We start from the raw sequence: 23,745 nt of genomic DNA on the forward strand, positions 1-23,745 counted from the left end.
GATTGTTGTTTTGTCTGAAAGAAAGCCATGCTTGGAAAACCAGGCAAGCTGAAGAGGTTGAGGGGAATCTATGGTTAGAAGAATTTTGTCGAGGGGTACTTGGGTGGCACAGTCTATTAAGAGTTCCACTTCTGGTTTCATCTCAGGTTGTGATCTCAGGGTCTGAGAGAGGGACTGAGCCTCACATCAGGGTCTGTGCTGAGTGTGGAGTCTGCTTAAGACTGTCTTTCCTCTGCCTCTCCCTCCACTCTCTCCAATAAATAATTTTTTTTAAATTTTTTTTAATTTTTATTTATTTATGATAGTCACACACAGAGAGAGAGAGAGAGGCAGAGACATAGGCAGAGGGAGAAGCAGGCTCCATGCACCGGGAGCCCGACGTGGGATTCGATCCCGGGCCTCCAGGATCGCGCCCTGGGCCAAAGGCAGGCGCCAAACCGCTGCGCCACCCAGGGATCCCCCAATAAATAATTTTTTAAAAAATATTTTATTTATTTATGAGAGAGAGAGAGAGAGAAAGGCAGAGACCTAGGCAGAGGGAGAAACAGGCTCCCTGAAGGAGCCGGATATGGGACTCAATCTCGGGCCCCGGGATCATGTCCTGAGTCAAAGGCAGATGCTCAACTGCTGAGCCACTCAGGAGTCCCTAAATAAATAATTTTTTTTTTTTTAAAGAAAGGCTTGGTCGATAAAACCCGTAAACTGATACAGTGGAATAGATTGGTCCCATCTGTATTTAATAGGAATTTTCCTTAACGCAGGTGGTTTGGCCTCTAACACTGGCATTTTTAAATCACATCAATCTCTTTGCTTCCATTCCATTTAACACAGAAATTTTTTTAATTTATTTTTTATTGGTGTTCAATTTACTAACATACAGAATAACCCCCAGTGCCCATCACCCATTCACTCCCACCCTCCTTAACACAGAAATTAATAGTTTCTTGGGCATACTACTATTGCATCTGACAATAATTAACATTTATTTATTTGTTTATTTATTTATTTATAGTTAACATTTTCAATGATTACTGGAAATACAACATAAATAAGAAGTTTTTTAAAGTACAGGCCAAGGGGATCCCTGGGTGGCTTCAGGGGTTTGACGCCTGCCTTTGGCTCAGGGTGCGGTCCTGGAGTCCCAGGATCGGGTCCCGCATCGGGCTTCCGGCATGGAGCCTGCTTCTCCCTCCTCCTGTGTCTCTGCCTCTCTCTCTCTCTCTCTCTCTCTCTCTCTCACACACACACACACACATAAATAAATAAATAAATAAATCTTAGAAAAAAAAAATAAAGTACAGGCCAAGCAGGGGCACCTGGGTGGCTCAGTGGTTGAGCATCTGCCTTTGGCTCAGGTCCTGATCCCGGGATCCTGGGATCAAATCCCATATCAGGCTTCCTACAGGGAGCCTCTCTGCTTCTCTCTCTGTGTCTCTCATGAATAAATAAATAAGATCTTTCTTTAGAAAAAAAAAAAGTACAGGCCAAGCTTTTGGTATTATAGGCCAAATTATTGTTTAGCTTCTGACATTGTGCCTGCTAAAATTACAAATGTTAATTTATAAGGAAGATTTCATTTCAGAAGCAATTAAAAAATTTGGTCCTAAGCTAACTTAAATCCAACCTCCTCATCCTCAGAATAGAATTAGTCATATTTGAAATTAGTAACTGAAAAGTTAATCCTAACCCTACATCTGGCACTTTACTCCTTATAGGTTGCACTTAGTTTCAGATACAGAAATGCATGCATTAAGCCTGATCTCATTTTACATACTATTTTGTAAGCTTTCTTTATCTGGCAATAGAAGACCAATTTAGTCTTTGGGCAGTGTTAATTATAAATTAGACTCAAGCACCAAGCCTGTCTTTGTAGGATGAGGAAACATAAAGTTTCTTTGGAGGCTGGATTCTTTTAATGAAATAAGTACAGAGCTGTTTCTATTTGTAACTAAGTTGTTTAAGGAGAAAAAAAAAAAAAAAGGCTTTGAATTCTGCAGATGAGCCCCAGTCTAGAAAGCACAGAGACATAGCATTGTCTTCTCTTTTCCCTAACCCCCAATAGCAGTTTTTTTTTTTTTTTGAAATGAAGAAAGGGTCAAATTTTGTAAGAGTGACCATGATTAGTGCATATAATACAAATCCGTACCTAGTACTGCACCTATTTGCTTAAGGGAACATCCAAGAGATAGACTGAGCAGAAGCCTATAGAGTCAGGTAGCCACTGCTGGGTATTGATCAACTCTGCAAGCTGTTCAAGCACATGAGGGAACAGTTCTTAGCAAATTTACAGTGCTAATTAAACATCAACTTGTCTCATGAAAAGCATGCGTTATATTTTGAAGGAGGTCAGATGGAGTGAGGAAAGAGCAGAAAGTTTCTATAGGATGAAAATTTTAATTTATACATAAATAATCCTTTCGGGATTCATCACCAATTTTTGATATGAGAAGAGTCAACTATGTCACTGCCTCTTGCTCTTCAGTGGTAGAGTTAGTTGCAGAGTTAGTATATCCGCGTATCCAGAGTTGGTCATCCATGCTACAATCATCTAATTAATTTAGCTACTTTGTCACCTTTTAGTTTTATTTCCATAAAGAGAAAGGAGAGTTGCTGAAGACATAGGGAAAACTAATGAGACTCAATAAAGAGAAGCTCTTCATCATGAGGTTTTTGTTTCGCTACAGCTATAATCTAGTCATTCTTTTTCTTGGTTCTTTTGGAAAAGACAATACTAAAATATTTGTTTTTACTGTGTAACAATTGTTCCCATTTACTGAACACTTAACATGCAATAATCACTTAATATATATGTTAGGTCAAACAGCTTGTAAATGGTAGTGTTAGCACCCAAACTCTGATTTGTTTGGGATCAGAGACTGTGCTCCAAATACCTGTGTTAGTTTGTGTACCATAGAACAAAGGCTTTGGGCTTTTAAATGGAAACATACCATATAAAATAAGTACACTTTCCAATATAATTAATTTGTTCCTCATTGTCCTCCATCTACAAATTGAAATATTTCCTGTCATCTAGTAGGTTTCCTCACATGGCAGCCTTACTTATGTTCCCCTATGGTCTCTAAATTCTTTTTCCCATATACTCTAGTAAAGCTAACCTCTCCTGGGTCCACTGAGTTTCTCAACTTTCATTCTTTCTACTCTTGCCTTCCTTTTATTTTCCCACATCAAATGAGACACTAGATGAGAGGATAGATGTGAAAGTGTTTTGAGAAGTTAGAAGGAAATCAAACATAAAGTATTATGATTATGTCTGAAACAGATGTATTCTACATCTGCTCAATGAAACTACCCCTCTCTATGCAATCAAGACACTCAGCAAAATTCTTTCTGGAAATTCCAGAAGGCAGAAAGGCTATGAACCAGGGACATGAGCTGCCAAGTCAGTTAAAGCGTCAAAACAGGTTATGTCTGTAGGTATACCTTAAAACTAATGAAGGCTGGTTTCTAGGGAAGGGTCATGAAGAAATGTTGAAGAGTAAGTATTGTATCACGTGAAAGCTGTTCCGTGACCAAGAGGTTAAATAGCTTTCTTTTGCCAAAAGAAATGAGTAGTCTGAGTATAATAGCATATAGACTAGTTAAAATGAAGTGAATGAGAAAATAAAAAAGTGACACAAAAAAGAGAAGGCTCAAGAGCTCTGTTTCAAAAAGAAACAATGCACAGGTTATTTTTTGTTTTTTTGTTTTTGTTTTTTTTTTAAAGAAACATTGCTTGCTAAAACCAAGACTTTCTCTTAGTGTATATATGGATACCATAACTAGTTTGGGAATAATATGGGAGTTATAAATCAGTGGAGATTAACTAAATGTTTATAATAGTGAGTGGCTATGAAATCTTGAATTGGATGCACTTTTTGATTTATCTTTTTAAAATTTTATGCCCACGTGGATGTGTTGTGAGTCATGCCAAGTAAATCGTCATTTACATGTTCTCAGATTTCTACCATGCCCCCTAGTCATAACCCTGTTATTTATGGGACCTAAAATTTGGTTCTTTTCACATGATGATCTATAATTTATAGACAGAGTATTTAATGACTGTTTACAGTACCTTTGTCTCTTACAGAAGATTCTCCCTCTCCTTGTTCTAGAAATGCTCTCTGGTCCTGTTTTGTACTTGATTCAGCTGGTGAAGACCAAGAAGTCTTGGCCAGTCAAGTATTCCATATGGCAATGAAGGTACAACAAAGGAATTCATTTTTTGTGAATCTTGATTTGTTTTATAACAAATATATTTTTAAAATAGCCAACAGAAGTCTCTCAAATAAACTAGTTATTGAGAATGAAGAAATGAAACCTACTTATCTTTTTGTAAATATAGGTTTTGTTCCGAGGTAAAATTTGAAGGATATGTTATTGCCTCTGTTATTTTCAATCTCATCTTCCTGCACACCTTTCCTCTTTCCTGACACCTCAGCTTTCCAGGTTTCTTATGTTACCCAGACATACCTACTGTCTTTGCCTTGGTCTTTGCTGGCTGCAATGCAATGATTAGCTCAACTATAATAAATGATTCAGATAATTTAATTTACATGAACTATGTTGAATACTATAATGTTCAAGGATATTTAAAATTTTAAAACAATAAATGCTTATACTATTACAAATAGTAATTATCTGTGGGATTGTGGGTACAAGACTAGGAGGTATATACTGAATGGGCAATTACCGTTGGCTATTATCACCATTGCTATTAAGTTTTTCATGCTGCGGGTACTTACAAAAGACAAGTTAGACCTGGTCTGACAAAAAATTCCTTTAAAATTTGGGATCCCTGGGTGGCGCAGCGGTTTGGCGCCTGTCTTTGGCCCAGGGCGTGATCCTGGAGACCCGGGATCGAATCCCACGTTGGGCTCCCGGTGCATGGAGCCTGCTTCTCCCTCTGCCTGTGTCTCTGCCTCTCTCTCTCTGTGTGACTATCATGAATAAATAAATAAAATCTTTAAAAAATAAAATAAAATAAAATTTATCTTACATCAATATTTATACACATCTTTATAGGAATGTGAAATAGTAAAAATCATTTGGCCAGTAAGTCCTATATTTCTATTTTTTAAGTTTTTATTTTAATTCCAGTTAGTTAACATACAGTGTTATGTGAGTTTCAGGTGTATGATACAGTGATTCAGTAATTCCATACATCACTTGATGCTCATCATGACAAGTGCACTCCTTAATCTCCCCTAGTTAAGACACACCAACTGGTTGTGGTTAAACTCCCACCAACCTCCCCCCGATATCCATCAGTATGATCTCTATAGTTAAGAGTGTGTTTCTTGATTTCTCTCTCTTTTTTCCCTTTGCTCATTTATTTTGTTTCTTAAATTCCACATATGAGTGAAATCATAAATTATTTATCTTTCTGATTTCACTTAGCATTGCACACTCTAACTCCATCCTTGTTGCAAATGGAAAGATTTGTTATTTTTTATGGCTGAGTAATATTCCATTGTATATATATATTCCACATCTTCTTTATACATTCATCAATTGGTAGACACTAGGGCTGCTTCCATATCTTGGTTATTGTAGATAATGTTGGTATAAACATTGAGGTTCATGCATGCTTTCAAATTAGTGTTTTTGTATTCTTTGGGTAAATACCCAGTAGTGCAATTGCTGGATCATAGGGTAGTTCTAATTTGAACTTTTTTGAGGAACCTCCATACTGTTTTCCAGAGTGGCAGCACCACTTTGCATTCCTACCAGCAGTGCAAGAGGGGTCCTTTTCCCCCACATCCTAGTCAACAATCATTGCTTCTTGTGTTGTGATTTTAGCCATTCTGACAGGTGTGAGGTGGCTATCTCATTGTAGTTTTGATTTGCATTTCCCGGATTAGAATTGATGTTGAGCATCTTTTCATGTCTTTTGGCCATTTGTATGTCTTCTCTGGAGAGAAGGTTGTTATGTCTGTTCATGTGTTCTACCCATTTTTAAAAATTGTATTATTAATTTTTTGGGTGTTGAGTTTTGTAAGTTCTTTATATATTTTGGATACTAACCCTTTATTGGATATCATTTACAAATAGCTTCTTCCATTCCACAGGTTACCTTTTAGTTTTCATGATTGTTTTCCTTCCCTGTGAAGAAGCTTTTTATTTTGATGTGGTCCAATAGTTTATTTTTGCTTTTGTTTTCCTTGCCTCAGGAGACCTATCTAGAAAAAAGTTGCTATAGGCATCAAAGAAGATACTGTCTGTGTTCTCCTCTAGGATTTTAACAGTTTCCTATTTCACACTGAGATCTTTAATCAATTTTGAATTTATTTTTATGTGTATTTTCATGTGTATGTCCAGTTTCATGCTTTTGCATGTTGCTGTCCCGTTTTCCCAACACCACTTATTTTAGAGACTGTCTTCTTCCCATTGGATATTCTTTCCTGATTTGTGGAAGATTAGTTGACCGGTAATTGTGGGCTTATTTCTGGGTTTTTCTATTCTATTCCATTAATCTATGTGTCTCTTTTTGTGCTAGTACCATACTGTTTGAATCACTACAGGTTTGTCCGGAAATGTGATGCCCCCAACTTTGCTTTTCTTTTTCAAAATTGCTTTGGCTATTAGGGGTCTTTTGAGGTTTCATACTAATTTTAGGATTGTTTGTTCTAATCCTGTGAAATGCTGTTGGTATTTTGATAGAGATTGTATTGAATGTGTAGATTGCCTTGGGTAGTATAGACATTTTAACAATATTTATTCTTCTGATCTATGAGCATGGAATGTCTTTCCATTTCTTTGTGTCATCTTCAATTGCTTTCATCAGTTTTTTATAGTTAGAGTATAGTTCTTCCACTGTACCTAACCTTTGGATAGGTTTATTACTAGGTATCTTATTATTTTTGGTGCAATTGTAAGTGGGATTGTTTTTCCTTATTTTCTTTTTCTGCTATGCATTATTGATATATAGTCATGGAAGGGATTTCTGTGGATTGATTTTTTAAAAAAGATTTTATTTATTTATTCGAGAGAGACAGGGAGAGAGACAGAGACAGAGACAGAGAGGCAGAGGGAGAAGCAGACTCCATGCAGGGAGCCAGATGTGGGACTCTATCCTGGGATTCCAGGATCAGGCCCTGGACTAAAGGTGGAGCTAAACCGCTGGGCCACCTGGGCTGCCCTGTGGATTGATTTTATATCCTGTGACTTTACTGAATTTGTTATCAGTTCTAGTAGTTTTGGGTTGGAGTCTTTTTGGATTTCTTATGTACAATATCATATTATCTGCAGATAGTGAAAAGTTTACTACTTTCTTACTGATTTGGATGCCTTTTATTTCTTTTTGTCTGATTGCTATGGCTAGGCCATCTAGGCTTATGTTGAATAAAAGTGGTGAGAGTGAACATCCTTGTCTTGTGTCTGACCTTACGGGAAAAGCTGTCAGTTTTCCTTGTTACCTGTGGGTTTTTCATAAATGGCCTTTATTATCTTGAAGTATGTTCCCTCTAAACCTACATTGTTGAGGGTTTTAATCATGAATTGATGTTGTACTTTGTCAAATGCTTTTTTTGCACCTTTTGAAAAGATCATATGGTTCTTATTGATATGATATATCACATTGATTGATTCATGAATATTGAACCACCCTTGCAACACAGGAGTAAATCTCACTGGATCATGGTGTATGATTTTTTTAATGTATTGTTGAATGGAGTTTGCTAGTATTCTGTGGGGGATTTTGGGGTCTATGTTGTTCATCAATGATATAGGCCTGTAGTTTTCTTCCTTTGTGATGCCTGTCTCATCTTGACATCAGGGTAATCCTGGCTTCATAGAATGAATTTGGAAATTTTCCTTTCTTTTCTATTTTTATTTTTTGAATAGTTTGAGAAGAGTAGGTATTGACTCCTGTTTAAATGTTTGGTACAATTCACTGGTGAGGCCATATAGTTTTGGACTTTTGTTTATTGAGGGTTTCTTTTTATTTCTGATTCCATTTCTTCACTGGTAATCAGTTTCTTCAAATTTTCTATTTCTTCTTGTTTCAAGTTTGGTGGGTTATATGTTCCTAGGAATTTATCCACTTCTGTGATGTCCAAGTTGTTGGTATATAGGTTTTCATAATATTCTCTTATAATTATTTGTTTCTGTGGTGTTGTTATTATTTCTCCTCTCTAATTTGTTATTTTATTTATTTGGGTCTTTTCTTTTTTTTTCTTGATAAGTCTGGCTAGAGGTTTTTCAACTTCATTGATTTTTTTAAAGAACCAGCTCCTAGTTTAATTGATCTGTTCTAGTGTTTGTTTGTTGTTGTTTTTTAGTTTCCTTTTTTTTTTTTAAAGATTTCATTTATTTATTCACAAGAGTCAGAGAGACACAGAGAGAGATAGAGAGGTAGAGACACAGGCAGAGGGAGAAGCAGGCTCCATGCAGGGAGCCCGATGTGGGACTTGATCCCGGTTCCCAGGATCACGACCTGAGCCAAAGGCAGGCAGGCGCCCAACCGCTGAGCCACCCAGGTGTCCCGTGTTTTTTTACTTTCTATATAATTTACTTCTGCCATAATCTTTATTATTTCCTTCTGCTGGTTCTGAGTTATGTTTGCTGTTCGTTTTCTAGCTAATTTAGGTGTAAGTTTAGGTTGTATATGTGAGATTTTTTTCTTGCTTCTTGGGTAGGCCTATATCGCTATAAACTCCCCTCTTGGAACCACTTTTGCTCTATCCCCAGGGATTTGAACCATTGCATTTTCATTTTTATGTGTTTCCATGTACTTTTTAATTTCTTCTTTTATTTTCTGGTTGACTCATTCATTGTTCAGTAGCATGTTACTTAACCTCCCTGTAATTGTGGTCTTTCCAGATATTTCTTAGAGTTAACTTCTAGTTTCAAATCATTGTGGTCAGAAAAGATGCATGGCATGACTTCAGTCTTTTTGAGTTTGTTAAGGCTTGTTTTGTGGGCTAATGTGTGATCTGTTCTGGAGAATATTCCATGTGCACTCGAAAGGAATGTGTATTCTGCTGTTTTAGGATGGAGTGTTTTGAACGTATTTTTAAAATATATCTGGTCCATTGTGTCATTCAAAGTCATTGCTTTCTTGTTGATTTTTTTAGATGCTCTGTGCATTGATGTGAGTGGGGTGTTAAGTCTCCTGCTATGATTATATCATTATCAATTAGTTCCTTTATATTTGTTATTAACTGTTTTATGTATTTGGGTAGTCTCATGTGAGATATGTGAATATTTATAATTGTTATATCTTCTTGTTGGATTGTCCCCTTCATTATTATATAGTATTCTTTGTTTCTTGTTATAGACTTTGTTTTAAAGTCTATGTCATCCAATATAAGTATTGGTACTCCGGCTTCTCTTTTTACATCCATTTGCATGATAAACGGTTCTCTATTCCCTCACTTTCAATATGCAGGTGTTTTAGGTCTAAAATGAGTCTTTTGTGGGAAACATATAGATAAGGGTTTTTTTTTTTATTTCCTGTCACTCTATGTCTTTTAATTGGACCTTTGAGTCTATTTACATTCAAAGTAATTATTGATATATATGTGTTTCTTGCCAATTTGTTACTTGCTTTGTAGTTGTCTCTCTGATCCTTTCTTGCCTTTCTCTCTTTCATGCTTTGCTGGTTTTCTTTAGTGATATATTTGGCTTTCTTTGCTTTATTCTTTGCATATTTATTAATGGTTTTTGCTTTATGATTGACATTAGATTTATATATAACAACTGCAATTTGCATCTGTATTAAGTTGATAGTTGTTTAATTTTGGACCCATTCTTTACTCCTGTCCTCCCTATGTTTTAGGCATATAATGTCATATTTTACATCCTTCTATTTTGTGAATTGCTTGACTGTTTACAGAAATATTCATTTTTATTGCTTTTGTGCTTCCTACCTTCATACTGTCACTTTTCATCTTTCCTTTCCACTCACAGAGTCCCTTTTAGTATTCTTACAGGGCTGGCATAGTGGTCATGAACTCCTTTAGTTTTTGTTTGTCTGGGAAATTCTTTATCTCTCCTATTCTGAATGACAGCTTTGCTGTATAGAATATTCTTGGCTGCAGATTTTTCCCATTCAGCATTTTCAATATATCATGCCAGTTTCTCCTGGCATGGAAAGTTTGTGCTGAAAAAAAAAAAAAAACCACTGATAGTCTTATTTTGTTTCTCTTGTACATAATGGTCTTTTGTCTTGCTCCTTTTACGGTATTTTTTGTTTATCACTATATTTTTCCCTTTTAATTACAATCTGTCTTGGTGTGGTCCGCTTTTGTTGATTTTATTGGGGCTTCTCTGTGTCTCCTGGATCTGGATATCTGTTTCTTTCCCATGATTAGGAAAGTTTTCTGTTCTATCTTCAAAAAATGTTCTATCCCCTTTTTTCTCTCTTCTTCTTCTGGGACTCCTAAAATATGAATATTATATGTTTGATGAAATCACCAATTTCCTTAAGTCTATTGTTTTGCATTATTCTTTTTTTCTCCCTTTTGTTCAGCTTGATCACTTTTTAAAAAATAATATCTTATTTACTTATTCATGAGAGGCACACACAGAGAGAGAGGCAGAGACACAGCAGAGAGAGAAGCAGGCTCCATGCAGGGAGCTGGATGTCCGACTCGATCCCGGGTCTCCAGGACCACACCCCGGGCTGAAGGCGGCGCTAAACCGCTGGGCCACTGGGGCTTCCCTTGATCACTTTTTATTATTCTGTCTTGTAAGTCATTAATTTGCTCCTCTACTTCTATCCTGCTGTTCATTCTATCAAGCATGTTTCTGATTTCGTTTATTGAGCCCTTTATCTCTGCTATGTTATTCCTTATTTCTGTGTTAATGATCTTGCTAATGCCTTCTACTCTTCTCTCAAGTTCAGTGAGTATCTTTATCACCAATATTTTAAATTCTCTGTCAGACACGTTACTTATATCTGTTTTGCTTAGATCTCTGGTTGTGGCCTTGTCAAATTCTTCATTTGGGACAAATTTCTCTGTCTTCTCATTTAGTCTAAGTCTCTGTGCCTGTTTCTCTATGTTGGGAAAGTCAGCTACAACTTCTGCTCTTGAGAGTAATGGCCTTATGAAGAAGGTGCACTGTATGCTCTGCCATGTAGTGTCTGCTGCTGCCTAGGGCTTGGAGCTTCCGGGAGTGTCTCCAGTATGGGCTACCTGTGCCCTGCTGTTGTGTCTTGACCACTTTAATCTTCAGGCTAGTCATCTGCAGAGGTTCTCCTTGCCTGGCATGGACAGTGTTTGGTCCCTGGCCTGAAGGTGGCATGTTTTACTATGTATGGCTCCAGTCTGCTCATGAAATGAGATCCATCTCCATGGCTGCTGGAACCAAAACTCCACAAAACTCCGAGGTTAGGAAACTTGGTGTTGGCAGGGGTTTAGGCTAGTCTTCTGGGGGAGGAGGCCGGTGCTACTGGGACTGAGGCAAGTGTGACTCAGAAGAGCAGTTCTTCTAGAGTGAGGGGCCAGAAGGGCTTGATGTAAGCAAGTTAGGTAGTGAGTGTTGGCACTGCTCTGATTCCCACAGGAGGCCCTGTGCTTGTGCTGAGGGGTGAGGAAGGGGAATAGTGCCTGCTAGTTCCATTGTTCCTGGAGAGATCTCTCCATGAACACTGCCTCTTTGGGACATGCTCTGAGAAGAGCAAATGGCCTTCCCATTGTGTGTCCCAGGTACTCTTCAGATCACTGTTTCCAGGCTGTATGTCTGTGAGCTGTTTGCCCTGCCATTTTTTCAAGAGCAGCCCTGATGCCTCTGGGCTCTATTCTAGTCAAGCCCACTGATCTTTAAAACTCCAGGCTGTAAGCCCCCCTAGTTGCCAGAACTCATGAAATTCAGTTGCTCTTGCTTTCCAAACCAACTGCCATGCGGATTCATTTTCTCTGTGTGCTCTCCTTTGTGTCAGTCTGTCTCACTCTTCTCCATGACCTTGATTCCCTCCTCACCATAGTAGCCACAATTCATATCTCTGCCAAACTATGTCTCCATACTTCCTAACTTTTTTGATGTGACCTCTTCTCTACCTTTAGTTGTGGAGTCTGTTCTGCCAGTCTTCCAGTCAATTTCTAGGATATTTAGGATAGTTATCTAGTTGTATTTGTCAGTTGAGACAAGCCTAGGGCCCTTCTACTCAGCTGCTGTCTTCCAGCTCCAATCAAGTCCTATATTATTTTTAAAGTTGTTTTAAGTTTCAGTACTATGTAAAATAAGAAATTCTTATAAGTTAGGCAGTTCTTTTTAGAAGATAACTATGCCGTGTGTATGACTTATTCAAGTTAAATTGAAAGGAGACTTGAGTGCCTTTAGTGTCTCATGCTATCAATGTGAACATAATTTGAACTGAAACTTCCCATTTTTTACCTTCTCTGTTATTACCATCCTCCAATAACAAACAGAAAAATACTGTCCATAAATAATACTTAATCATGTCATAGGTGGATTTTGTAGTCATCTATTTGATATATAGATGATAAAAGTTACTATCTTATTAGCAGCAGTCTTTGCTATAATTTAACGAGTAAAAATGTCACATAATAAACATTCCAAATCAAAGCAGATATGCAAACCTCCTCCCGGATATTCTCAGACCCAACCAACATCTATGTGAAGCAGAAAAGTAAGCAAATTATTAATTTGCTTTTCTATGTTACTCTTGAAGAAAATTATTTATTTTTATTTAATTACAATTTGTGGCCTTTCAGAATTATAAACACAAAGAAACATTTCCTGCTTCTAAGCTATTTCCTACAAAGTGGAAATCTCATGAAGACAAAAATTTGAGAGAGGGAAAAGCAAAATGAAAGAAAACAGAAATTTAAATGTACAGGGAATTTATAAGCTCTTACTTGAATCAATAAATACTGAGTTTTGGAAATAAAATTCTAAATAGAATTCTAGTTCACAAATGTGTCAATGAAGTAATGAGTTCAAATGCTGGCTCCATCACTTACCAGCTATGTGAAGTGGGGCTAGTTAACACACTTTTTTTTAAAGATTTTTTATTTATTTATTAGATTGAGAGAGAGAGAGAGAGAGAGAGAGAAACAGGCAGTGGAAAAAGCATGCAGGGAGCCTGACGTGGAACTCTATCCAGGTCTCCAGGATCACGCCCTGGGCCGAAGGCAGCGCTAAACCACTGAGCCACTTTTTGAAATAAAATAATATTAATAAAAAATGGAAATAATAATAATAATAACCATTTACATGCTGTTCTGGGGTTTTGAATTAATGAACACAGTACAGTATGAAATATCTGTCAATCGGAATTTGATAGATATAAGCTATTATATTCTTATATTCTTACCTGCGCTGTATATTGTTTTCATACAAACCACCTTGTCCATGAGAAACCCCTGCCCTCACTGTGTTTATTCATTGAGACAGACTGCGTATATTTTGTCAGATATGAAGTATATGATTAATTACATTTTGATTCACATGTAATCTGATTCATTTGATGATGATATGGATAATCCCTCACTGTTTTTCATCTATTATTATAAATATTGACTGGGGATTTGCTTCTAATGTAAATTTCTAGGAAAAACATAGTATTAAGAGAAATCTTGTTAAGGCTATTGAACCCAGTTTATAGCCAGAGAAATTAATGTAAATTAATGTAAAAAGATTATATAAGATTATATAACTGTTTGATTAGTTTTCTTGTTGTTTAGTAATTTATACTTTGCATTGAGGTAAAGGAAATATGATCTAGTTTGAGACCTCAACTCTGGGAATTTGGTAGCAGAAGAAAACTCTCAGCTCCATTATGTTGCTGATCTTTTGGAATTAAGAAATAAAGAAGTTATGGAATTTGAAATATATAGCAAGGATTTCATTACAATAGCCTGATAAATAACTACAAAAAGTTTATTAGCCCACTTATGAAAAAAATGACTTCCCTCTACCATGTATATTACACTGGTGATAAAAATGAACATAATCAGCATTCATTTTTATTTCCTTGAATAAATTGTTTTTCACCTTGGATGAAAAGGTGAGTAGTTATTTCTACTGATGTCTTAAAATGTAGTTGTTTTATGCTGTCCAGTCTTTTAGCATTCAAATCACTACAAATTTTTATCAGGCTACAACTTTATAATAATAATAAAAAACTCAAGTATCTATTGGTTGTAACCTATTTACTTGAAAATAAATTCATTTAGTATGAGGAAAGGTATACTTCATATTTCTCAGCTCTCTTTTTGTGTATACAAATTTTGTTGGAGCTAAAACTCTCTAGTAGTCATTAACTTGTTGAAGAAGGGGAAATGTGTCAACAGACATCAGGGATTACTAACTGGAACAGAGGGCCCATCCCCACTTGTGCCTTTGTGACAACTGGGGACTATTCAGGAATCATTTGAATTTTTCAATCATGCTCCAACTCCTCAGGTATTCTGATAGGCCTACCTCATTCCTGTCAGGTGATAGTGGTGGTGGGATTCCTCTATACCTTGGAAATCACACTCTAATAATGATGTGAGCAGGTCATATCTCTCCCTTATTTTGGGGTAGACAGTTTTTGAAAATCCCTGTTCCTGATGGAAATTTAAAATTCCAGTAAAAACCAAAATATTCTTTAAATCAAAGCTTTAAACCTTTCTTTCTTTGTAAGTTAGAGAGTGAGGGCTTAAGATCAAATTGTCTGAAGTTTTTAAAAATCAAGTTGGCTGATATTTCCAAGGTAAGTTTTGGAGGCATGAATATGTCTTTGGGAGGGTTTTTGATTTTTTATGTTTTCTGGACTGGTGCTTTAGAGAATACTGCTCTTGCAAGAAATACCAGGAAAGAAAAAAAGGGAAAAATTGGGATGGACTTCCTGGCCCCTTTGATTGGGAAATTCTGTATCATCATCCAAATGTTGAGAGATCTTGAAATCACAACATCCACAAAACTCAAAAACAAAATGAAAATGCTGCTTTCTCCCTTAAGCTTACACTTTGAGCCAATCTTGACATTCAAAATATGGAGAAGGGAGGAAGAGATATTTAAAATATTATTGTGGACTTGGTGGCAAATAACTAAAATTGTGAGCAAAGTTCTGTGGAAATTTTAATGATGCTAAACATGGTACTTACGCACTTTTGATCTAGCTTTATATCTTTCCACCACAAATGAGTATGCTGAAGGACATTACAAGAGTACACAGTAAACTTTTTTAAGCTATAAAATTAATCCAAAAAAAGAAGTTATTTTACCTTTTGATGTCTTACTACTTACTTTCCTGTGTGAATTGCTTTTGGCTGGTCAGAGACAGCTTTAAAAACCTAAACTATATAAAGTAATACTTGCATTTCCAGGAATGATTCAATCAGGGGCAAGATTTCAAAATCTATGGCTCTGTGATTGGAGGCCCCTGACCTTTCTTTTTAGATCAAAAGTTGGTTTTCCAAAGCCTTCCATGACCAATAGAAAATGGCAATAGAATAAAGAGCAAACAACTTGTGCGTAAAACATAGGCCCTTGTGATGGCATTTGTAGGGATGATGTGGCTGTATATTCAGTGCATCCTGCTTACTTGCTTTCTTCCATTGCAGACTGTTAACCTATGCACTTTCACTTCTGGAACTGAGCCCCCAAGGATGTACCAGAAGCTATATGAGGTAATAATTAATTATCTGAGGTAAAAGAAAACTCCCTTCCATAACATTTTTAAAGTAACACATACATTCTGATTATAAAATAAATATGAATGGAATTCCTAACTGTTTTATATGCACAGCTTATTTAATCTTTATGACATCAGGGCTATTATTTTACCACTTTGAACGTGAAAAACTCCAATCAGAGGTCACACAGCTAGTATAGCAAATAGTACTAAATCTGGTCATCTGGCTCCAGAAACCATGCTTTTTAACATTTGTGAATGACTGCCTCTCATACAGTTGAAATAGATGAGTGAAGATGTGAAAAGTTGAGTGAACTCAGATTCAAATAGCTATTGGGAATAGTAGGAGAGATTTCAAAAGGCAGTGGATGATTAATTATCAAATAAACTTTATAGACAATACATATTATTGGAATATAAAAGAAGAAAATTGATTAGGTTGGGGATGCCTTGTCAGGCCATGCTTCCTCAAACAGTGATTAGAAGAGAAGAATGTGGTGTTAGCTGAGGCTTGAAGGAAGGGCAATTTTGCAACATCAGAGACTAGGGTGTCTTGAAGTCTTGGTAATAAAGTGAGTCCTGGTCAGTTAACTAGGTTAAGTTAGTCCAGGAGAGAGAGTTGAAAGCCTGGTGTTACACTCATCTATTATAGTAGGACAGGAACTAGAGAGTTGTCTCGGGTGTAGGTGCTGACACGCTGTCCAATTTGACAACCATGGCACTGCTTTCAAAAGGCAGACTTATTAGTGGCGAAGAATTGGAAGATTCATGATTTATTGGAAGATTTGTGATGAAGCATTAAGGTATTTTAATATATAGGAGAGACATGGCCATATGGGGTTCTGGCAGAACTTGTAACAGAACTCCATACTCTTGAAGTTAGGGGAGGAGTGTGGGTCGGCAGAGGTTGGAGAGTACCAGGCAGGACAGAAACTTGGAGCAGGAGAAAAAAAAGGTCATTTAAAAAAACTGGGCATAGTAGTTGGCAATTGCATTTTGAAATGAGGTAGCAGTCTAGGTATTAAAGTGTAGGTGAGCATTGTTCTGTTTGGAGAAATAGGACGAGGGTTTTGAAGGTGGACTCTGGAATATTAGAGAGGTTTCGTGAAATTACTTTTACCTTCAGTCATAAGCAGATCAGGGAACAGGGATTATAACTGGAGCATGAAGGTAGGAACTGATTCGTTCCATTTGTGTGGTAGAAGAATGAGAAAGAAGTAATGTATAAAAGGATGTAATGTATAAACGGATGAGAGAGAGGAAAGGGTATTATGAGTTGGAAGGGCAGTGTGAAGACAATCATAAAGATGTATGCAGAAAAGTTAGGATGCTAGTTATTGGAGAGGAGTTTATACAAGGCAACAGTAGGAAGTAAGATTAAAAAGTGACATTGAAATTAGATTATCAAGAACTTTGACTTCTGGGATAAAGTAATTGCCTTTTATTTAGTTGGCAATTAAGACTTTGAACACTGGAGCAGAGGGGTTGATATCATCAAAGCAAATGTGCAGAAGTATAATTTAACAACAGTGTGCCTTATGGATTGGCAAAGGATGAAGTAGGAAATCAGTGAAGAGGATTCTACAATAGCTTAGCAAAAAGCAGGTGGGTGACAATGGGGCTTGGAATTGAGGGGAAAGATGCAGCAGAGATTACAAAATAAAACTTGCCAAGACTGAGCAATTGCTAGGATAAGTGACTGAAGACAGAGTCAAAGATGGTGCCACAGCTTAAGTGATTCAAAATATTAAGAGGAAATGTGCAAGAGGTCTTAGGAAATGAAAAGTTTGTTATTATCAATGTTTAATCTGAGATGGCAGTGAAATACTCAGGAAGGTATCTGTAATAAACCACTAGAAATAAGATACCAGACCTGGGGAGAGAAAGAAGGGCTGGTAATACATATTTGTGAGTTTTCAACATAGAGATACTATTAGAGATCATAAAAGTCAGAGTTACCTAAGCTGACAGATAGGACATAATGGGAAATACAGGACCATGTTAACAAAGAGAAAAAAGAATTTCATGTGAGACCTGAGTAAGTAGTAAAAAATTTCAAATGCTACAGAGAAGTCAATGAGAATAAAAACAAAATATAGGACCATTGATTTAAGAGTTAGATGGTCATTCATTATGTTTAAGAGATATTCTTAGCATAATGATTAGTGTATGTGGAAGCTACATATTTGGCGGGTTGAAAAACTAATATGTAGTAGCCATCTTCTTGGAACTGTAGTTTAGATATGGCTGAACAATGTATGCATATAGGTCTTAGATATTCAGGATCCCTGGGTGGCGCAGCAGTTTGGCGCCTGCCTTTGGCCCAGGGTGCGATCCTGGAGACCCGGGATCGAATCCCACGTTGGGCTCCTGGTGCATGGAGCCTGCTTCTCCCTCTGCCTGTGTCTCTGCCCCTCTCTCTCTCTCTGTGTGTGACTATCATAAATAAATAAAAAAAAAATTTATAAAAAAAAAAAAGATATTCTTTGGTGTTTGGGAACTCTTTTTCCATGTAGTCCCTTAAATTGACTGGGTAGTATGTCTTCTAAGTAAGTTTATATTCTGTGCCTGCTCCATCCTATATTTCCATTTATTTTGGTGCAACCAAGTGGAAATATTTCATCTCTGTTACTATAGGTCAGAGTCTATCAACCTTGGCACTACTGACATTTTGAGCTGTGTAGTTCTTTGTTGTAGGTTGTTGGCTTGTGATTGTAGGATGTTTAGTAGCATCCTTGGCCTTTAACCACTAAATTCCAGTAGCACCTCTCTCTCCCTGATCCCTCCCCAACTCCCCTGCCCCAAGTTATAACAATCAAAAGGATCTTTAGATTTTGACAAGCATCTCTTGAGGAGCAAAATAGCTCCTGATTGTGAACCACTGCTGGCAGGGATATCTGTGATTTTAGCTTTCCAGGACTTAGTTGCTGTTCTGCCATTCTGGTAACTATGCTCCACTTTTCTTTGGGGAAATGACTGCCTCTCATAATCCCTGCTTACTGGCTTCAGATGGAGTTAACTCTGCCTTTCAAATAATGGTGGACATTGGACAATAAGTCTGACCATGTCCCTGTCTAAGTTGTTGATTTAGGGATAGATATATCAAACCAGTTGGCTTGGGTTAAAGCTAATCCTAAAGCTAGTCTTTTTAATCAAGTGGCCAAACATATGTGGGTTCTTTTCCACTAGATTTGAAAATCAGAAAATGTAGGCCTGGAATTGTTGGCCAACATTTTGATACACCGAAATTCATCTATGTCTTCAAGCTAGTCAACCTTGACTTTTTCGTTATGAGCCATTAAAATATATTTTGCTTGCTCGCTTAGGTCATATTTTCTCTTACTTACAACAGAAAAACCTCTGATACAAAAATGAGTTCTAGAATTTGGGGTTATAAAAGAATGATCCTATAATGTGGAGTGGGCTGTTTCAGAGTTGCTGGAGAGAATGAAGATCCTTCAGTAACACTTTTTTTTTTTTAATTTATTTATTTATTTTATTTTTTTACTTTTTTTTTTTTAAGTTGCACTTTTAAATATTAGCTCAACTGTTGGAAATAGAAAGCTATGTTATACAATAGCAAAACAAATGACTAAAGTTTCACCTTTGGTATCTTAGTGCTCAGACCATGTACTTACTGAGGCTGGAGCATTAATTAGGGGCTTGATAGCAAAGTGGCAGGATGCTGGATCTTTATGGACTGTATTTTGAAGCCACAGTGATGTTCTACCAAAAAGAGACAAACTTAGGTAGAAACTGTCCTGTCTAAAGGCAGAGAAAGAATATAGCTAAGAGAGGCTTTTTTTTTTTTTTTTTCTGCCTATGGCCCAGAATGTGAGATAATTTAAAACTCTGGTTTTATAAGTTTGGAAAATCCTAAACCAAATCCCCAAATTAAAGATACACAAAGTGAGGATGGTGTGTTCAGGCAAGAAAACAGGAAATAGTAGGAAGAGTGAGGTTCGGGAAAAGCTGACTCTTCAGGCCTCTTCAGGGAATTTCTCTGTTATGCCTCCGTGCTTGAAAAAAGATCAGTTTCTCCCATAAGAGCTGTGAGTAGTTTAGGGCACAGGGCAATTAAAACTCTGGTGACAAATTGCTCCCAGGCAGAAGCCAGCATGGAGTCATTAGAATAAGAGAGGATGGGCTAAGTACTTAGACCTGTTGCTGAAGGATAAAATTCCCCAGGCTGGGTGGTTCTAGATTGGAAAAATATGAGATCCACGGGTTTTGAATACTAAATTATTGAATTAATTGGGACTCAAAAGACCAAAATCCAGGGATCCCTGGGTGGCTCAGTGGTTTAGTGCCTGCCTTTGGCCGAAGGTGTGATCCTGAGGTCCCGGGATCAAGTCCCACGTCGGGCTCCCTGCATGGAGTCTGTCTCTGCCTCTCTCTCTCTCTCTCTCTCTCTCTCTCTCTCTCTCTCTCTATATATATATATATATATATATATATATATATATATATCATGAATAAATAAATACAATCTGGAAAAAAAAAAAAAAGACCAGAATCCTGTCAAGTATTTAAGAGAATTAAAATGCCAGAGAAATACCAAGTCTGGCACATAAGCTCAATGTCAGTTACGTCAAACCTTCAAATCTCCAGCAACCAATATGTTTAAAGGAAATATTCAGAACTAATACTTAATCATTCAGTCAATCAGTGTTGCCAGGAGTCAGGTATTGTGTTCCAAGTGGTCATATGGTTTTAAATGAACCAGATCCCCAACCCTGCCTTGTCTGGCCCCAAACACACAGAGCTGAAATTCCAATGAAGACAGCCAAATAATAAAAAAGTAAACAAACAAATGAATAGATAAAGTCAGATTGTATTAGTGGCATGAGAAAGAAAAAAAGAGAGAGGGAGCTGTGATAGAGATTAACAGAGAAAGGGGTATGGTAATATGAAAATTTGGAAACTTTCCTTTTTCTTCTATAAAGTATTAAAAGGCTATTTTGGCCCTTCTAGTAAAAAGCACTGAAGCAGTAAATTACCTTTGGCTTTGACACTGTACTTATCTCTTTGAAAGGTCCAGATCTTTAGTATTCATCAATTACCAGTGTAAAGGTAGGCAGTTTAAGGTGGACTTAATCATTGAGATATTGAGCAGCTTTGTCAAAGGCCATCTTCCTTATGTGGAGACAGAAACCTGAAATGCAGACTGGATGGCATATTACAACCACCTAATGAATCTGTTCCCTCCCAATTGGGATCTCAGGCGCATTTACTCATCTTCAACCAGTGTAATTAAAGATGAAAAGTATAACACTGATGTATACTTCTCTGGGGAGGGAGTTGTTTTAATTGTAGACCCATCAGTGGAAAATGAACTATGCTGGAGAAAGATCAGGCTTAATTACACACCTGTTGGTGGTATCAAGCAAAACTGTTGCACTCTGCTGTAATAGGGGAACTACCTAGAAAAACCCTGTGATTTGGCAAAGCTCAAAATATCACCTCATTAGAGCTTATAATTTCTGCCTTTTAAATCATTGAATCATCAAATTTTAGGTGAAAAGAACTTGAGGTTGTTTAGTGTAATTCACATAATTTACAGAGGAGACAATTCAAATCTGGAGGAGTTAACTGACTTGGCCAAATTCACACAAATTATTTGAGAAGCACTTATTAAGCTTCCTTGGTGACTGCTCATGTTTTCGAAATGCTATCTACTTAGATTTGAAAGCAGATGGTAGAAGTCAGAACCTTTATTTGGAACCTCAGGAAAAGTTTTAAAATTAAAACCAGACAAGTTTCATTTTTAGATAACTTTTCTCAAAATGTGAGAAACTGACCGTTAGTCGGAGAGAAATGGCTATGATCCTAGATCCTTTAGGCAGCCACCCACACCTACTGGGTCTGTAACCAATTTTTCTAAATTCCTGAAGGATATAAAGGATGGAAACCTCTCCAAGAAAAAAAATCATATTTTTAAATGTCATCTCAGGATTTAACCTGAAATTCCTCTTTAGCTTTCTTTTTCTTGGTGTGTGATCCTGTCTTCTATTACCACTTTGCTTAATCCTATACTGCATAGGGGTATTAACAGTTGGCCCTATGCCTCATTTTCCCTGGGCTATCTCCTGATCTGATTAGCTTTTCTTAGGCAAGGTTTTCCAAAGCAAGCAGGCACACATAGGCACAATAGAGTAAGGGAACTCTAAGATGCAAGACAAAAGATGCATGTATTTCTACACACATGTGCATGAAAGGGAAGTAGGGGAGGGAGAGATTCATTTATTAATTCAACAACTTTTTACCGAGAGCCTATTGTGTGCTAGGAATACTGATGGATTCTAGATTTGGAGATATAAACCAAAGAAAAATGATTAGAATTTATAGTTTTGGAGGAGTCTGAGCACAGTTTTGGCACTATTGTTAACTTGGGCTAGATATATTTTTATTTTAATTAATTAATTAATTAAATAATTGAAGTTCGATTTGCCAACATATAACACCCAGTGCTCATCCCATCAAGTGCCCTTCTCAGTGCCGGTCACCCAGTTACCCCATCCCTCCCGCCTGCCTCCCCTTCCACTACCCTTTGTTCGCTAGATATCTTTGTTGTGTATTGTAGGTTATTTTTGAGGGATTCCTGGCTTCTACCCACTAGATGCCAGTAGCACACCCATAGTCATGGCAATCAGAAATGTCCTTAGAAGGCAGCCCGGGTGGCTCCGCGGTTTAGCACCGCCTTCAGCCCAGGGCCTGATCCTGGAGACCCAGATTGAGTCCCATGTGGGGCTCCCTGCATGGAGCCTGCTTCTCCCTCTATCTGTGTCTCTGCCTCTCTCTTTCTCTCTGTGTGTCTCTCATGAATAAATAAATAACAATCTTTTTTAAAAAGGAAAGAAATGTCCTCAGAGATGCTTGGCTGGCTCATTTAGTGGAGCATGTGACTCGATCTCACGGTTATGAGCTTGAGCCTCATCTTGAGATTACTTAAAAATAAAATCTTAGAAAAAAAAAAAAAAGGAAATTTCTCCAGACATTGCCAAATGTCCTTGGGATTGGCCCCAGTTGGGAAGCACTGAGCTAGAGAATAAGCAAATGTTCACAATTAAATAGTCACAATGGTATCTAATGCTTTTGATATATTTTCTTGTGGCTAACTTTAGAAAATTGTCACAGAAAAGAAATACTACTTTTTTGGTGGTGTTTTTATTGAAATAAAATATACCTACATGAAAGTGTATGAATCTTAAGTTTACATCTTGAAGAGTTTTTACAAAATGAACACCCCGTGTAAATACCCAGATAAGGAAATGAAATATGATCATTTCTCTAGAAGCCTTTCTCAAGCCCCATCCCAGTCACTATTAGAACTTCTTTTTTTTTTTTTTTTTTTTTTTTAAGATTTTATTTATTCAGGAGAGACACACACACAGAGAGAGAGAGGCAGAGACACAAGCAGAGGGAGAAGCAGGCTCCATGCAGGGAGCCTAATATGGGACTCGATCCTGGGTCTCCAGGATTAGGCCCTGGGCTGAAGGCGGTGCTAAACCGCGGAGCCACCCGGGCTGCCCGCTATTAGAACTTCTAAGAACACAGTATGTACTCTTTTATGATAGGCTTCTTCTGTTCATTGTATTTTTTACGGGAGTCATTCATGTTACTGCATGTTGAACAGTTTGTTTATATTTTTCCTCATGGATGTATAATATCCTATTTTTCCATTCTATTTTTGTGGACATTTGAATTGTCTCCATTTTCAGGCCAATGACAATAATGCTATCCCGAGTGATATCATTAAGATGGCAGAAAAAGAGTTTTTTACAGTCTTAGTCTCAAAGAACACTGATTTTGACAATCATCTATGGATAAGAATAGCTTTTTGGAAGTCTGGGATTTTGTGGAGAAGTACCAGCACACTTTTAGAGCAAAAGTATCCAAGCTTTGGATACATTGAAGAGGGTAAGAGGAATAGTTTTGCTTTACCTGCATCATTCCTCCTCCAAGGTGACACAATCTTGTTCCAAAAGAGACCTGCTCAACCTATGATTTCTTCCACGGAGAAAAGTGAAAAGTGAGAGAATGAGAGTAAGTGCCTGATTTCCCTAGATGTGCAGGGTGCAGTAAAAAAATTTCACTTGTTTTTTTGTCCCATCCAGGATACTGGAGTGAGCTCAGTGACTGAGGAGCAGAGAGGG

The 23,745-nt window shown here is 37.2% G+C and overlaps 1 long non-coding RNA gene across 1 annotated transcript in view; it reads left to right on the forward strand.

Moving 5' to 3' along the window:
* LOC112658723 (uncharacterized) overlaps window positions 1-23,745 on the forward strand; it is a 64,959-nt gene that overhangs the window by 1,405 nt on the left and 39,809 nt on the right. The window contains exons 2-3 of the long non-coding RNA XR_003135918.3: window positions 4,113-4,200; window positions 15,519-15,584. This is a non-coding gene — a long non-coding RNA (uncharacterized LOC112658723). The remainder of the gene's footprint in view (window positions 1-4,112; window positions 4,201-15,518; window positions 15,585-23,745) is intronic.

The sequence above is a fragment of the Canis lupus genome, chromosome 12, assembly GCF_003254725.2.
Source record: "Canis lupus dingo isolate Sandy chromosome 12, ASM325472v2, whole genome shotgun sequence".
NCBI lineage: Eukaryota > Metazoa > Chordata > Mammalia > Carnivora > Canidae > Canis > Canis lupus.